We start from the raw sequence: 16,729 nt of genomic DNA, 5'->3' as shown, positions 1-16,729 counted from the left end.
TGCAAAAGGCAAATAAAAGCAGATTTTGCACAATATCAGCCCTTCAAAATAACATGATAGCTGGTGTAAATCCTGGATCTTGTACTCTACGAGACAAATTTTAGTGTCAGACTGATCTCTGGCCGTTTTAAAAAGTTGGTTAGTTTGACAGAAATATCTGCTTTATACCAAGTAACACTGACAGCAGTATGTTTACAGGACACATTTGAAATGGGATAAAGCAGTATGAATAAAAACAACTGTTTTATGTATTGAATCTACTTTTTAGGGAAGGACAGCTGGAGGGAAGAGAAAAAAACAGAAATTAAAGGGTGGGACTGCAGTGAGGAAGCAAAGGAATGAAGAAAATCCAGGTCCTGGGCAGAGTACTGATATCCACCTGTGCTTTGGGAAGGGACTGAAAGAAAGGGGTAAAGAGAAACAGACTGCTTCCTCTCATACATCTGCTGCATCAGATCCTTCTTTATTAAATTTAAGACATCAATATCCTGTCCCACAAATGCTGATGTTCTTACATCATCCACTTGCCACATTGGGTTTTCAGTCTTAACTGAATTTACAGCTCGGTGGGCTGATGTTCTGGATTTGTTCTGTGCACAGGTTACCTCAGTCTAAGCAATAACCAGAATGCAGTATTTTTTAATTTACTTGAAATATTTGCACCCTATGAAACCGCAACACCCCAGGAAGCAGACACTCTGAGCTGCAGTAATAGGACTTCGTCTATCCTGCTAAAGCAGTGCAACACACAGTGCAACTGTCAGTGGTAGTTTCCATATGACATAGTTGTTGTTTTCCCACTCAGTGCCCAATTGTCCTTCCGACATCAAATGTTCTTGCATTCGTCTTTGTGCCCATGGGTGTAATCATGTAAAAACGAGGTGTGGTCACATGCAAACTTGGTGTTTCCCTGTCATCTGTCACATCTTTAGACCACCTGAAAGCAAGGTCTGACAGCGGAGAAATGACCCACAACTCCAAATCCATGTGTTACAGCAGCAGGAAAAAATTTTCCCCAAGTTAACATCTGAGTTATAGGTTTATGTAACTGAGTGGATAAACTCTGCATAGTGCAACTTCTGTCTGTTGCATCAGCAGTTGTACAGCTTCATGGTAGATTGGCACAGAGAAGGATTTTCTTCACAAGAAGACATAAAGCTTAAGCTCCAGTTTGCCATGGATTGAGCTGTTCTCTTGTATGAAATTCTTTCCATGCTCTTCACTATATTTGGGGAGGGAATGGTTGAGAGGTTATATAGAGGTGAAACTGTGACAAGAGGAACCTCAATGCATTTTGACCAGAAAAATCACTACGTTCCTGTTGTATATTTGAGTATGAGCGTGTGTGTGTCTGTGTGTGTTGGGGGGGTATTAATATAAAGTGCATTAAAGTGGATATGACACTTAAAGACAACATAGTCTTATTACATGTAACAAAGGTTATATAATTCGGTCAACCTAAGCGTTTTGGGAAAATGGACGCGGTTCTTCCGTTATATACAACATTTGAATGTCCCGCCACTGAAAAATGTGCACGCCCCGTGACCAGCTTCCCGCTAAGCACCAAACCTGAAATACGTCACTGCCTGTGGACCGTATCGGCTTGCGCGCTTGGCGGCCATTGTTTACACTTTTTAGCGGCAGAAACTTTGATTAAACACAGCTCTCAGGGACTCGTTTGTCGATATGCCTGACCAGTGTGTCGCAGCATATTGCACAAACACAAGGGTGAAAGGTTTTAGCCTTTTCAAGTCCAGGCAGATTGATCGAAAGCCGCGGTGTGTGATGCACGAAATGTCAGGCTGCTGCTGCCTCCACTCGCACACCCGCATTTGCTCCCGACAGCAGACACTTTCCTCTACCGTCTCCATGTTCTCACCGCTCACAGGAACACATAAAATGTCAACCCCAAATAATATGTTCACAATAATCTTGAAATGGTCAAGGAACTTGTAAAAATATCAGTGCAATACGTAGTAAACACGGCGGCGGCATGTTCACTGTTGTTTTCGACGATCTTTTCGAAACCTTCGCCATTTACTTCCTATTCTTTCGTGAAAATAATGTAACTAAACACGGATGAATGCAATGCCAGACACTCGAAAATGGCAAAAACCTGAAGGTAATGACGGTGGTCCGCAAGTAGTAGCTACACTATCACGGGTCCGTAAAAATCACAAAGGCAGTAAACAGACACTAGAATTGAAAATGCTATAATTATAGTGTTATAAACAGCAGCAACAAAAATCAAAGCCTCCCTTACATTCCGTATTCTGCAGCCTTTCATAATCCATCGGAATTGGCACGTCTCTTGCCTCTGCTTCAGCTCCGCCATAAGCACTGTCGGCATTATTTTCGCTGCCAGAATGCTCCTGGTTTGAATGTTCGTCCGAAAGATACGGCTCGAATCTGTAGGGTCTAATCACTGCTGCGACATCCTCAGTATCCAAGTCAGTCTCGATTTCCTCACAGAAATAGTACACACTTGAAGAGGAGTCAGAAAAGTTCTTGATCTCGTCACTGTCCATGCTGAGGTCTATCTGTTCCTGTTGTCAATCTAACAGACAAAGACGGGACTCTACATGGCACGGCATCACATGACCGCTGATGGAACGCTGCCAGGGCGCTTTCCAAGATTAAAACCACTTTCAACTTACTATACTGTATGTACATTTTTGATATTTATATCAGTTTTACCTAATTGTTTAGGTGTCATATCCACTTTAAGCATCTCCCAGCCTATTTACCACTCTACAATCCTAAATTTCCTTCAGAGATGTCTTGGTGACTTCCATTACTGGTGATTTAGGTTTTGAGAAATGGAGCATATTGTAAGTTCTGTCAGAAAGACTCAAATTACAAAGACTCCATTTAGAGTGATCTAATCAGTAATAGTCTTTATTTCTTATCGGAAGCAGCTTTTCCCACTTTCAGTCATTAACTCACGAGTTACGACCAACAGGAAACGTGCACATACTTTAAATTGTCAAACTAACTTACTTCTCTGCTGCTTGCAGTTTGCCAACTCGTGCTCTACCTTCTCCACCCCTCTGCCATCAGTTAGTCCCAGTCTGATGCCTATACTGCAGTAGACAACTGAAACAATCTTTCACATGGTGATGCAAGCATCAGATTTGGCATGAATGTTCTTTATAAATCAGTGTTTGAGAAAAAAGCGCAGGCATTTGAAAATCCAATATGGTGGCCAGATAGGGTCAATGATGAATTACACAAGGGTCAAAATTTAGAAATGCTCCAGTCACATTGAAAAGTACAACACAAACACACATTATTATTGCTGGCCACCATATTGGATTTTCAAGTGGCCAGCACTTCTTTTCTCAAACACTTGAACAACATTAATGCAAAATCTGATGCTTCTATCACCAAGTGAACAATTCTGGCCTAAACTCATACTTATCTGCTCCACTACTGGGGTAGGCTCTGCCCCTACCTTCCTATGATGGCAGGATCCAAGCTTTATGTATCCCTACATTCTGTTGTGATGGGGACATCCAAAGACCATCCTAACATTCTGTGCATTATCACAATGGATAAATACCTTTAACTTTATCTTGCCTCCTGAGTCTGCCTACTCCATGAAACTGCCTACTCCAGACTGATTAACCATATACAGTCATGCCAAGCTGTTTGTGTTTTGTCATGATTGATATCATTGAAGTCCAACACATATACTCTATTTATCCCCTGACTTGCCTCAAGAAAACTGGTTGTAAACATGATCATTTTCATTAAGAATAACACATATTTACTTTGTCCAGTTACTTTTGGGCTCTGAACATGGGGGGTACTATGTATACAAATGGCTGTAATTTATTAATAATTGCAATATTTCTTGTTAAACCCCTTTAAATAACCTGTTATGCCCATATTATATTTATAAGTGGAAAAAGTTCCATTAGTACCTTTGAGATTTTTTTTATTGTGAGTAGAAAATGACAGTGATACACTTCAGCAACAATTGTTGCCAGTGGTGCAAAATGGGTTAAAGCTGACAGTCTACACTACAAACACATCTTGATTGATTTTTTTTTTTTTTTTTTCATTTCATCTCCACTTTGGTGGAGTACAGGGGAAAATTTGTAAAAAATAGTGCTGTCCAAATACTTATAGACCTGACTGTATTCACATGCGGGTAAAAGCCAGATTTCCTCCTCAGCTGTTTTGAGATGAGTGGTTACCATGACAATGATATTGCGAGCAAATGCGATCTACATCATGACATATACATCCTTATCGCTCCACACATGAGCTGTGCAGGTCTTTATGTGCTGAAAAAGCAGAGACAGACCCTCATGCTGACTTCATAGAAGCTGCCCTGTTTGCTTATTTGTTTGTTTACCTATTTTTCAGTTACTTTGGAACTGTCCAATACGACCTGCTATGACTCCAAACTTAATCAAATATTATCCAGCAGCAGAGAGCAGATGTCCTGTTGAGAGGATCTGGCATCAGCAGGATCTGGTTCATGCTAGACACCAGAAGTCCAATTGCAGTTTGGATTGCAGTGGAAAAACTTCAGAAGCCTAGCTTCTGTCTTTTTGGTGAGTTGATTTTCCTTATTTTCTCCTCGAAGCAGAACTAGTTCACATGATTAAGGCCAACTATCTCTAGTAAATTTTCACTTGAAAATGCATACACCTAGGTTCACAGTTCAGGTTACAAGCACATTAACTCAGGATACGAGTGGCGACTGTGAAGTTTTGAGCCTGACCCAGAAAAGGTAGGGTGTTTCTTCATCTTTTTCATTCTAAGAAATCAACATTTCTCAAGAATGTGTGAAGCTTTGACTCACTGGGTGTAATGTTGAGCAATAATGGTTTCTCAAAATGCAAAGAATGAAGAACCATGCCCTGCTGTTTCTGGGTCAGGCTCAAAACTTCTCAATCGCTCCTTATAAGTCATAGTTTCATAACTCCTGCCATCACTTAATTTGCAGAGTAATAAAGTTAGTAGTAAACCATATGAAATATTTTCTCTGCATTGTACGAGAGGTGGTGGCCAAGTGAGTGAACATAAGGAAGCAGCCGAAAGGACTTACTAATATATCCCATGTCTGGCTAGGGCTGTGTTTTTTTTGTGTGTGTGTTTGTTTGTTTGTTTTTTTGCTTGTTTGCACAACATGTGGCCCTGCGATAGACTGGCATCCTGTCCAGGGTGTACCCCTCCTTGCGCTCTATGACTTGCTGGGATAGGCTCCAGCCCCCCACAACCCTGAATTGGAACTAAGCGGTTTAAGATGAGTGTGTGAGTGTTTGCACAACATTGCCTCATTTCACAACCTCACATTGCAGAAGCCGACACAAAACGTGTATGTTAGTGAGACGCAACAGCTTTGAGTGTGTGTGTGTGTGTGTGTGTGTGTGTGTGTACGAGAGACAGAGAGACTGATAGAGAGAAATGAGATTGAGAGGAAGCTGTTAGCCCCCAAAACGTGAATCAGCTGCAAATCATGAATTATCCACAAACCGTGAATTGCAAAACATGAACACTGAAAAAAGTATCTCCGAAACGTGAACGCAGGGCTCGCAAAATGTGGCTTCACAATTTGTTGTATGTGCTTGGCTGAGGAGCCGATGCTGTGAAGCTACCATCTGGGATTATGACTGCGCACCTCTCACTTTTATGGCACCACGGGGCTTCATGGCACCCCTCAACTTGTGCACGCAACCTTGACTCTTGCACAAATTTGATCCCCACACTGGCACAGAATCTGGCATGCCAGTGAGGAAACTCATTGTAAACTGTGCACGGGTGCGTGCCAGTGTGCAAAGAAAATTTTGAAATATTCAAAACTTCTGGCACGTATTAATTTCGGAAACTAGTCGTGAACATTACGCAGCCTATTCGAAAACACTGCATATCACTGTGTCATTATACGCAGTGCATCTGAATTTGAAACTGCGATTATGAAGAGATGCTACAGCTATAATAAACATAACTTCACAGATGCATGATCTAACTCATAAGAAGAAATGAAAATGCACCTGTTTTACTAATCCATTGCAATATATATATATATATATATATATATATATATATATATATATATATATATATATATATATATATATATATATATATATATATATATATATATATATATATAAATAATTACCTTTGAGATGAGATTCCTAATGTGTTCTCCATCACAGATGCGCATGAATGTCAGCTGTAGATCATTTCTCTGTGATTCTGGGAGCAATAAGAGATGGTTTCATCAGCCAAGTTCTGAGAGCAAATCAGCTACGAGATGATTATTTTATACAGCATGGCGTCAAGCGGAACAAGGCAGGACCCACTGGCATGATGAATTGCACAGCAGTGCAGGGGATCACGTTATTAGTGGGTGAACAATCCAGCGTTTGGTGAATTCTCTTTCATGATGATAGGAAGAGTTGACATCGATGGATCAAAAAGTGACGTCACTAACGCTTGGCCGCCACAAGCCAGTTATCCCTGTGGTAAGTTATCTGACACCTCCTGCTTTAAACCCAAAAAGTCAGAAGGATCATGAGGCCCCACTTTTGTGGTCTGCATTCATACAGAGAATCAAGTGCAAGTGAGCTTTTGCCCTTCTGCTCCACGGGAGGTTTCTGTCCTCCCTGAGCTCGCCTTAGGACACCTGCATTTGACAGGTGTACCAGACTCCCCTCCTGCCACTGTCCCCAGAGCGGGTCACACCCAGCAGGGCCAGGGGTTTGACACCAGAAGCGAGCGCCCGCTTGGGCTTGCCTCCCCACCTCATCATAGTCAACTCCCCCCGCAAATTTATTTTTGTGTGGGGGGGGGACATTTTGATTATGGTTTACAGCAAAATTATTGATGGTTCACAGATATTCACAGTTTGTGTAAATTTTCATAAATTGTTCCGGATAATTTGTACCAGATTCACATTTTGGGGGTCAACAAACCTCTCTCATAAAATGTGTTTTGTTTTTTTTTTCTCCATCGTCTCACTCTGCCCCACTTCCAAAGTAGCCAAAATACACCATGATACTGCTACGCCTTGCAGCCAACTGGTGACAATATGTGCAGGCATACAGGGCACACAAGTGTTGTGATCCCACTTATGTAAGGCATGTCATGTATACTCTTTATTTTGTGCTAGACAACACTGGACTTTTGACTTTGATTTTGCTGTCTATGCCAACAGCATTTTCTTGTAGTAGATTATATCAATGCATCCGTTCTGTGCCTGATCATACCTCATTTTTAGACCGACACACCCACACAAGCACAAGCAGCATCTTGATTTAGGGGATGTGGGCACGCAGTGTAAAAGTGACACTTGCATCATGCTGTGCATTGCTTAGTGCCAGGGGGAAGATCAGAGCCTCAGTGTGTGCTTGTATGTGTGTTTATCTCACCTTCTGTTATCCTTTCTTTCCCTATTAAAGCCAGTTTAACATGCTTTGCCATTTGCTTTTTGTCCTAGAAAGAAAAACATTGATATAGTGGCTGAGTTGTTGAAGATTTCCCAGCCTTTTTGGCTCCACATACTCTACAAATTTAACATCACACTCTGAAGATTCCACTCGCTACCTCCGACCAAGTGTGGAGAACCACAACACTCACTCACACACACTCACTCACACACACACACACACACACACACACACATACACACGCATCACTGCTGACATGCATGTGCACAGACACACAATCTCTGCTGTGGCTGCAAAATCAGCATAGCTCTCAGAAATTCCACTAACACCTCCCACCCCGTGTGGATGCACACATACACACACTTTAGTGTACCCACACAATTAATGTGAACTCACATCCATCTTCCACCCTGTGCCCCTCCCCTGTTCTCCATTACAAATAGCTGAGGATTGCATTCTCTCCCTCTGGCCTTGCCTGATGTTGTTTTTACATGTCTTGTTGTGTGCAATATTATCCCTTATGTAAGACAAAATTACCCAACATGAGTGTTATTCTCAGTGGGGGTGACTGCACTGGTGCATTCCAAACTCAATGAGAGATGGCGGGAGAAACTGAGGGCAGGGGGAGATAATCTTTCTTTAATGATTATTTTTATGGCAGCCATGCTTGAGTAGATGGAGTAAGATGGAAGGCAAAGGGAGATATACGGCATGAGTCATGAACCAGATTCAAACCCACGACATTACAGGCACCTGCTGAGCTGCTGCATCACCAGTCAACATTTTTAAATGGATTTGTTCTTTCAGAATTAATACCCAGTTGGCCACAAGGATTACTCAGTAAACATTGACAATAGATAAGGAATTACTGTGTGGAGTCAAAGATTATTTGTCCTGTTTACCCACTTATTCTTGTACTGTTACAGGAAACTGGCATTTACATAGGATGAAAGGCAGGCAAACACTATGCCATACACACCCCTCCCTAGCGTACATGTTTGTTTACCTATAGCTGTGGGGAGAAACATCTGAGCTCCAACGAGAATAAGTAAGCACCAGGGACTGCTGAGGAATGGAAATCAGTGAACAGATCTGTCATAGAGAGAGGCAGGAACTATACAGTATGTTGGTCAACTGGGATTTGGGCCCTATTTTTGGTGGCAGGAACAGAACAAATCACACAAATGATTTTGGGCATGTCAAAATTCTATTTGCTATCAGGAGGACACATGAACTGGACATGAAGGAGTTGGATTGACCATGGTCGTGAATAATGGGCATGTTGTAGTCTTAATATTGTACCAACCAGCTGTGTGGAGCCTGTGATACCCTTTTAACCTGAGTGCACTGTTATGTGTCGGACGCAGCTCGGAGAACCGACCAGCGTTTGAAGGACCCAGTATGAAATAAGCAGAGCACGGTACAAAGGCTAACTGAATTTAATACATAACAGTGATACAAAAATAACAGAAAGTGCGGTCTGGCGTGGTGCGCTCCCAGCAGCGCTAACGGTCCGGAGCCAGAAGCTGTTTGGACCCAAGGACCCCGCCGACACCCCCAGGTGGCCGCAACAAACCGAGTCTGTGAAAGAAGGAACCATTATGTGAGTCCACACTCTACACACAGAGAGAACACTTAAAGGTGTACAAACAGCAAACACTTCCTGGCTTGATTACTAATCAGCTTCCCAACCTGCAGGCATGGAACATCCAGTTCACAAAACTCCACTGCAGTGGAAGCCGATATATGACTAACATACAGCTCAATATAATAAGGTGTGAGGGACACCACATTTACTGACTGTATAAATGTTAGTCACAAAATCTAACGTACCTCAGGAAGTGTGCTGACGAGCGTGAGACCTCACCCCCTCCTCTTTCACAGACCGTGCATCAAACCCTGGACGTTCTCTGCATCCACTGATGATGAGATGGCTCCCAAGACGACGATCTCACCCGTCTGGTCACAAGGTCGAGTCTCTGGCAAATACACACTGTATACTCCAGTCTTAAATGCCACCATGTTCCAATCCATATAGATGCACCTCAGCTATGAGTCCTGACGAGCCGCAGGTGATCAGGGTGAGGTCCTAATAACCTCAGCAACACAGCCGCTCAGTCCCAAATGCAAGCCACCTGGAAGGAGAAACAAAGGACAGAAACAAAAAGGCAGCCAGGCCCCCCCAGCCATATAACATGCACCAGGCCCATAGTGCTATGTTCAGTTCAGTTTAATTTTCAATTTATTTCATTTATATAGCACTAAATCACAACAAAGTTGCCTCAAGGCGCTTCACACAAGTAAGGTCTAACCTTACCAGCCCCCACAGCAAGCACACCGGTGACAGTGGTAAGGAAAAACTCCCTCTGATGATTTGAGGAAGAAACCTCAAGCAGACCAGACTCAAAGGGGTGACCCTCTGCTTGGGCCATGCTACCGACACAATTGACAAAATGAATATACAGGAAATTTTGGGAGTCCATGCTGGTGCACAGGATGGGAGGTTTGCAGAAGACGACACCCACTGCCATCTCTGGATGGAGCCGCACCTCAAACAGAGAAAAAAACAGAATCAGGGATCAGAAAAACAACAAATACAGTATCATTTGTCAGCATTAAGCAACAAGAAAAACAAAAGAAATAGGCGGTCGCCAGCCACTAGCCCTAAGCTTCAATAAAAGACCCAGACTTTAGATAAAGTTGAGGCAAGTGACAGATTTTCTGGTGAGTTAACAAATTAGTACCACCCTGCCAAAGTACACCACAGATGGCAGCCATAAAAGCTGTTCGAGGTGAAGTAGTGACACTTGCACAACCTTGATCTGGACACTTGCACGCACACTGCCGTGCAGGAGAGTAAACTCATTGTAAACCGTTGTAAATCATCGTAAACTGTGCACAGCTTTGTACAAGTGTGCAAAGAAAATTTTGAAATGTTCAAAATGTCCGTCATAAATTACGTGAACTTCACATGAATATTGTGCAAACAATTTGTGTGTGAGTATGAGTGATTGCGTCAGCGCACCACATCACAGCACAGCTCATCTGAACAATTATAACGAGATGTTAAATCTATCACAAATGTACTTTTACAGCTGCTCATAAGAAGGAATGAACATGCAACTGTTTTACCAAGCTATTACAATATAAACATTACAAATAATTACCTTTTAGACAGTTCCAAATGCGATCTCCACCTCATGAAGCGCAAAACAGAGAGAGAGAGAAAAAAAAAACGCTCCAGCTGAAATGGTCCTCTGTGATTCTGGAAGCAATTAGAGGTGTTCTCAACAGCAAACTCTGAGAGAAAATGATTAATCTGCTACAAAATAATTATTTTATATATGCAGTGTCCAGGGCACACAGCGCATCGCCCAGCGGAACAAAGCACGGCGTCCAGCTGGGAACACAGCGGGTGGGATTGTCACGACGAAGTGCGTGCAAGTGCATGGATCAAAGTCGGGCAAATGTCAGGACACCTTTAGTTTGTTAACTGTGTGCTAGCATGATAGCCACATCCCTAGATTATTTGTGTTGGTGTCCATGTTGGTTTCCTTTTGCTGCTGTTTGTGGCCTGTTGCAGTAGTCCACATACCAGTACAGGCCACAATTTGCTATTGGCTTGCCTTCTCCAAAATATGCTCATTCATGGTCTGGGGGATTGATGTACACCTGCAAGGTACATGTGCATATTGGCGTGGGCAGATATTTGTGTTTCTTTACTCATTTATCGTGGGTTGGTGTGTGCTCGCAAGGTACTTAGGCATGCCATTGTGACCACCATTGTTGTTGACTGCTCTTAAGCCAACATTAACAGCCATTCATGGCCTGTGGACCTACTAGGTATGTCCACGTACCAGTGCAGGTCACCATGCTCGCTCATCTGTCATTGCCTGACAGTATTGCCATTCTGGCTCACTTGCACAAATATTGTGTTGCAGTCTGTCATAGCATTGGAGTGGCTTCCACCCCTTGACTTAAGGGTTGTATATTTCCATCTGTTTGCTGGACTTGTCTAGCAAATGTAGCTTTTCTCAACTTTGTTTTACAGGGCAAAATTTCTTCTATTGATACTGCTTTTTGGTCAATCCCAGGAACTAAAAGTCTTTATTTGGGCGATGCTGACAGTCTTAGTTTGGGTTGTCCATTCCCTGCCTTATGTTGTCCACTGGCTGATCGGTGGTTGCCCCACCAGTTCATCTGAGCCTGTCTTGCCCCACTGATACTGATTTCAGTTTAGGCTCTGCAGCTTTAGTCTGTGTCTCAAGTGAGCATGCTACTGCCACACAGTGCATTCCCTGAGTGCACTGGCTCATGCTCACTTACTGCCAGAAGTAGGACTTTCTTGGTCTCACTTTCTGTTCCACCACAATAATTGGCTTTCTCAGTCTCAGTGGACTGTGTAGCAGTGGCAATGTGTCTCTTGCTACTGCTCACAACTGTAAGGAACTACTGGGCTTGCTGTTGGGCTGCATTGTGGTGTAGGTGGTCCATGTTCTCACTACCACTACAGCAGGTTACCAGTTCATGACGCTCATGCACATTCTCCAGGTACATCTGGACTTGCATTGGATGGGATGAAATTGATTGGGCTGACTGTGCTGGAAATTATAAATCTCTCACTAACTTCTGGATCTGTTCCTAAATGTTTCAAGTCTGCAGTGATTAAACCATTACTTAAGAAATCCAATCTCAACCCTAGTGTATTGAAAAATTATAGACCGATATCAAATCTATCATTTTGTTCTAAAATCCTGGAAAAAGTGGTTTCACAACAGCTCGTGGACCACCTCACTGAGAACAATCTTTTTGAGCTATTGCAGTCTGCTTTTAGAAAACATCATTCCATAGAGACAGCACTTACTAAAGTTGCAAATGACCTTTTGCAAGCAATGGACTTGGATACCACTATAGGCTATCGGCAGAGTCTCAAAAAAGCCTCTAAAAATGGAGTGACCCCTGCCGAACCTATGGTTATAGGTTCGGCAGGGGACCAGACATAATTGGTCTCATTTGAACCATCTTGGTCTCTAGTTTATGGATCTGGGTCTTGTGGTGGTGAAAAATGGGAACAAGATAGCGTTTTAACCCCTTATGTGCGGCAACCGCTAAAATCGCTTATTTCAGAAATTTCGACCAATTTATGCAATAGGCCATTTAAATCATATAATTGATAGAACTGGCATTGCATTTCACTAAAAATAGATGAATTGGAATGAATTACCAGTGCCATTGACAATGCCAAATGCCAAATTTGGAGCTCCGAGGCCCTCTCTAGGTGGGGTCTTCCAAATCTGGCATTTTTGATTCATACTTAGTGACAATGATGAAACTGGCATATCTGCCCTAATGGAGATTGTGCCTGTATCATAAAAATGCAAACTTGATTTAAAGAAAAGTTTTGGTTCTAAAAGTTCATTTAAGGTGGAACCTATAGCTGGCTGAGTAGTAGGCCTATACCAGGGGATTGCGAATTGAATAGAAACATGAGGAATTTGTACTAATATTCCTTTGTAGCTTTTGTATGGCAGTTAACCCTGTCAAGTGATCTTTATGGAATGAGAAACATTGTAATTTTTTTCTCTTAGGCCCTCCATGGAAATTACTTCTCCACCATTGTACAGATCTATAAATCGAGAAGCCAAAAGCCAGGGTGGTGTCATTGGCTTTACCCTCAGGAAAGGCACCCTCCTTCGTTGGTTGATGACTTGACATGTCACTAGAGAATATGCGGAGGCTATGCAGGATCTGTGTCGTACTACTACAAATGAGAAATTGCATGAGGAACTGGGTAATGCACGGATGTTAAAGGACAGAACAGATGTCAATAATGTAAAAGAATACACCCATTTGATGTGGACCAAGTTCCAGAAGCTCTTGTGAATATTACAACAGGGCAAGTTGCATCACAGGAGGTTCAGGAGTCCCTGCGACACATTCCTGAGAAGGGGAAAGCTGCATTTGAAACATTTGTGAATGAACGCCTGGGAGAAGACCACTCGAAAGAGTTCTGGGACCCTCTTGAAAGGTTGACTGTGCTGACTTTCTCCGATATGAAGAGGGGTTTGACGAATGATAAAGACAGGAAACTGATCTTGGATGCCGAGGTACTCTTTTGGAGACTGCTTGCGGTCTCCCGCAGTCGAAAGGTAGATCTGAAAATGGTACTCACGTATGAACTGGCCGGTGTTCCTCCATCGTTGTTCAAAGATGACGGCTCCATGCGGAAGACTAACAAATCTGATCTACTAAAGAAACTTGAGGAGAAATGTGAAAATGTCCAAGAATTACCCGCGCCTCAAACTGATTCAGACCAACCCACATCTGCCTACATTGTTGATGGTATGGCAATGCTCCAAGGCCTAAATGAAAACCAATTCAGGACTTTTGATGATTTGGCAGCTGTAGTGCAGAAACGGCTTGTACGAATTCTGAGGAATACATCTCTGGATGTCAGTAGTGTAACTGTTGTATTTGATCACTATGATGTAGAGACATCCGTCAAAGGTTTAGAAAGGCAACGGCGGGGAACCACATTGACAACAGCTACACATCAAATCAAAGGTGGTAGGCAGGTTCCAAATTATCGCCAGTTTCTCAAAGGTGCTGGCAACAAAGCAAGTCTAGCATGTTTTGTGTCCGATTATATAATTCAGCATACCAGGGAGCTACTGCCACATGGCAAGTTGATAATTCTCGCAGGTGGTTTCAGTGATGGGCAGGTTATCACCGGACTGGGAGATGAGGGGGTGTTTGCTCTTGACTCACTCCGATGTTCACATGAGGAAGCAGATACCTGGATGGTACTTCATGCGGCAAGTGTGTCTAATGATCATAAAAGAGTCATCGTCAGGTGTGAGGACACATATGTCCTGGTGTTGCTGGTTCATTACTACAGTAAAGGAATGCTCGCAGAGGAGGTATACATGTTTGCTGGACATTCAGGAAAGGAACGCTATATTCCTGTCCATGAAATTGCCAGAGCATTGGGACGTATTGTCTGTGAATGCCTTCCAGCAGTACATGCACTTAGCGGGTCTGACTCCACCTGTTCGTTGCATGGAATTGGCAAACGCACTGTCTTCTCAACAACGGTTAAGAATGCAAAGGAAGTGACTGACCTTAGGTTGTTTCATGAGGTTGACGACCATGATAGTGTTGTGTCAGCAAGTAAGTTTGTGCTTCTTCTGTAGGAGCAAAAGGCCAAAAACTTGAATTCTTTGGATGATCTACACTACAGTTTCGCTACCACCACCGATAAACCTGCATCATTGCTTCCCCCCACAGAAGATGCTTTCCGACAACATGTTCTTTGCGCCAAATACCAGACGCAGATATGGTGTGAGAGCCATGTTGCAATTCCAGAATGGATAGACCCCATAAACCATGGATGGTCGGCCTGCAAAGGAGGCGGTATCATCCCTACAATGTACACCAAGGAATCAGCTCCAGTCGAACTTCGAGAACTAACACACCTCTTCTGCACCGGCGACTGCACAGATGAGAGAAACTGTCCTTGTCTCCAAGCTGGATTGGACTGCATTGAGAAATGTGGTTGTTATTGTTCAGAACCTCCATGACCAGTAAAAGATCAAGGACCGTGACGTCGCCTGGTATGGCGAAGCCGGGGTCCCACCCTGGAGCCAGGCCTGGGGTTGGGGCTCACGCGCGAGCGCCTGGTGGTTGGGCCTTAGCCCATGGGGCCAAGCTGGGCTCAGCCCGAAAGAGTGACGTGGGCCGGCCCTCCTGTGGGTTCACCACCTGCAGAGGGGGCCATGGGGGTCGGATGCAGAGAGGATTGGGTGGCGGTCAAGGGCGGGTGGCCCGGCGGCCCGGTCCATGCTCACAGCCCCTGGCTGTTGGGACGTGGAATGTCACCTCACTACGGGGGAAGGAGCCTGAGCTTGTGCGGGAGGTTGAGAGATACCGACTAGAGATAGTCGGGCTCACCTCCACGCACAGCTTGGGCTCTGGTACCCAACTCCTGGAGAGGGGCTGGACGCTTCATTTTTCTGGTGTTGCCCACGGGGAGAGGCAGAGAGCTGGGGTCGCATTGCTTATTGCTCCCCAGCTCAGTCACCAAGTGTTGGAGTTCACTGCTGTGAACGAGAGGGTCGCGTCCCTACGCCTTCAGGTCGGGGACAGGTCTCTCACCGTTGTCTCGGCTGTGCAGCAGTGCAGAGTACCCGACCTTCCTGGAATCCCTGGGAGGGGTACTAGATAGCGCTCCGACTGGGGACTCCATTGTTCTCCTGTGGGATTTCAACGCCCACGTGGGCGGCGACAGTGAGACCTGGAGGGGGGTGATCGGGAAGCACGGCCTCCCCAGTCTGAACCTGAGTGGTGTTCAGTTGTTGGACTTCTGTGCTAGTCACAGTTTGTCCATCACGAACACCATGTTCGAGCACAAGGGTGTCCATAAGTGCACGTGGCACCAGGACAACCTGAGCCGGAGGTCGATGATCGACTTGGTAGTCATATCATCTGACCTTCGGCCACGTGTCTCAGACACTCGAGTGAAGAGAGGGGCAGAGCTGTCGACTGATCACCACCTGGTGGTGAGTTGGATCCGCTGGGAGGGTAGGAAGCCGGTAAGACCTGGCAGGCCCAAACGTATCATGAGGGTCTGGTGGGAACGACTGGTGGAACCCTCTGTCAGCGAGGTCTTCAACTCCCACCTCCGGGAGAGCTTCTCCCAGATCCCGGGGGAGGTTGGAGACATGGAGTCCGAGTGGACCATGTTCTCCACCTCCATTGTCGATGCGGCTGCTCGTAGCTGTGGTCGCAAGGTCTCTGGTGCCTGTGGCGGCGGCAATCCCCGAACCCGTTGGTGGACACCGGAAGTAAGGGATGCCATCAAGCTGAAGAAGGAGTCCTACTTATCTTTGTTGGTAGGTGGGACCCCAGAGGCGGCTGACAGGTACCGGCAGGCCAAGCGTGCCGCAGCCCGTGCGGTCACAAAGGTAAAAACTCGGGTCTGGGAGGAGTTCGGTGAGGCTATGGAGGAGGACTATCAGTTGGCCTCAAAGAGATTCTGGCAAACCGTCCGATGCCTCAGGAGGCAGAAGCAGCTCTCCACCAGCACTGTTTACGGTGCGGGTGGGGAGCTGTTGACCCTGACTGGGGGTGTTGTCAGGCATTGGAAGGAGTACTTTGAGGATCTCCTCAATCCCATCGTCATGTCTTCCGAAGAGGAAGCAGAGACTGGGGACTCGGAGGCGGACTCATCCATTACCCAGGCCGAAGTCACCGAGGTGATTAGAAAGCTCCTCGGTGGCCAGGCTCCTGGGGTGGATGAAATCCGTGCTGAGTACCTTAAG

This window comes from Thalassophryne amazonica, chromosome 7, assembly GCF_902500255.1.
Source record: "Thalassophryne amazonica chromosome 7, fThaAma1.1, whole genome shotgun sequence".
Lineage (NCBI taxonomy): Eukaryota > Metazoa > Chordata > Actinopteri > Batrachoidiformes > Batrachoididae > Thalassophryne > Thalassophryne amazonica.
This window is presented reverse-complemented; position numbering follows the sequence as displayed.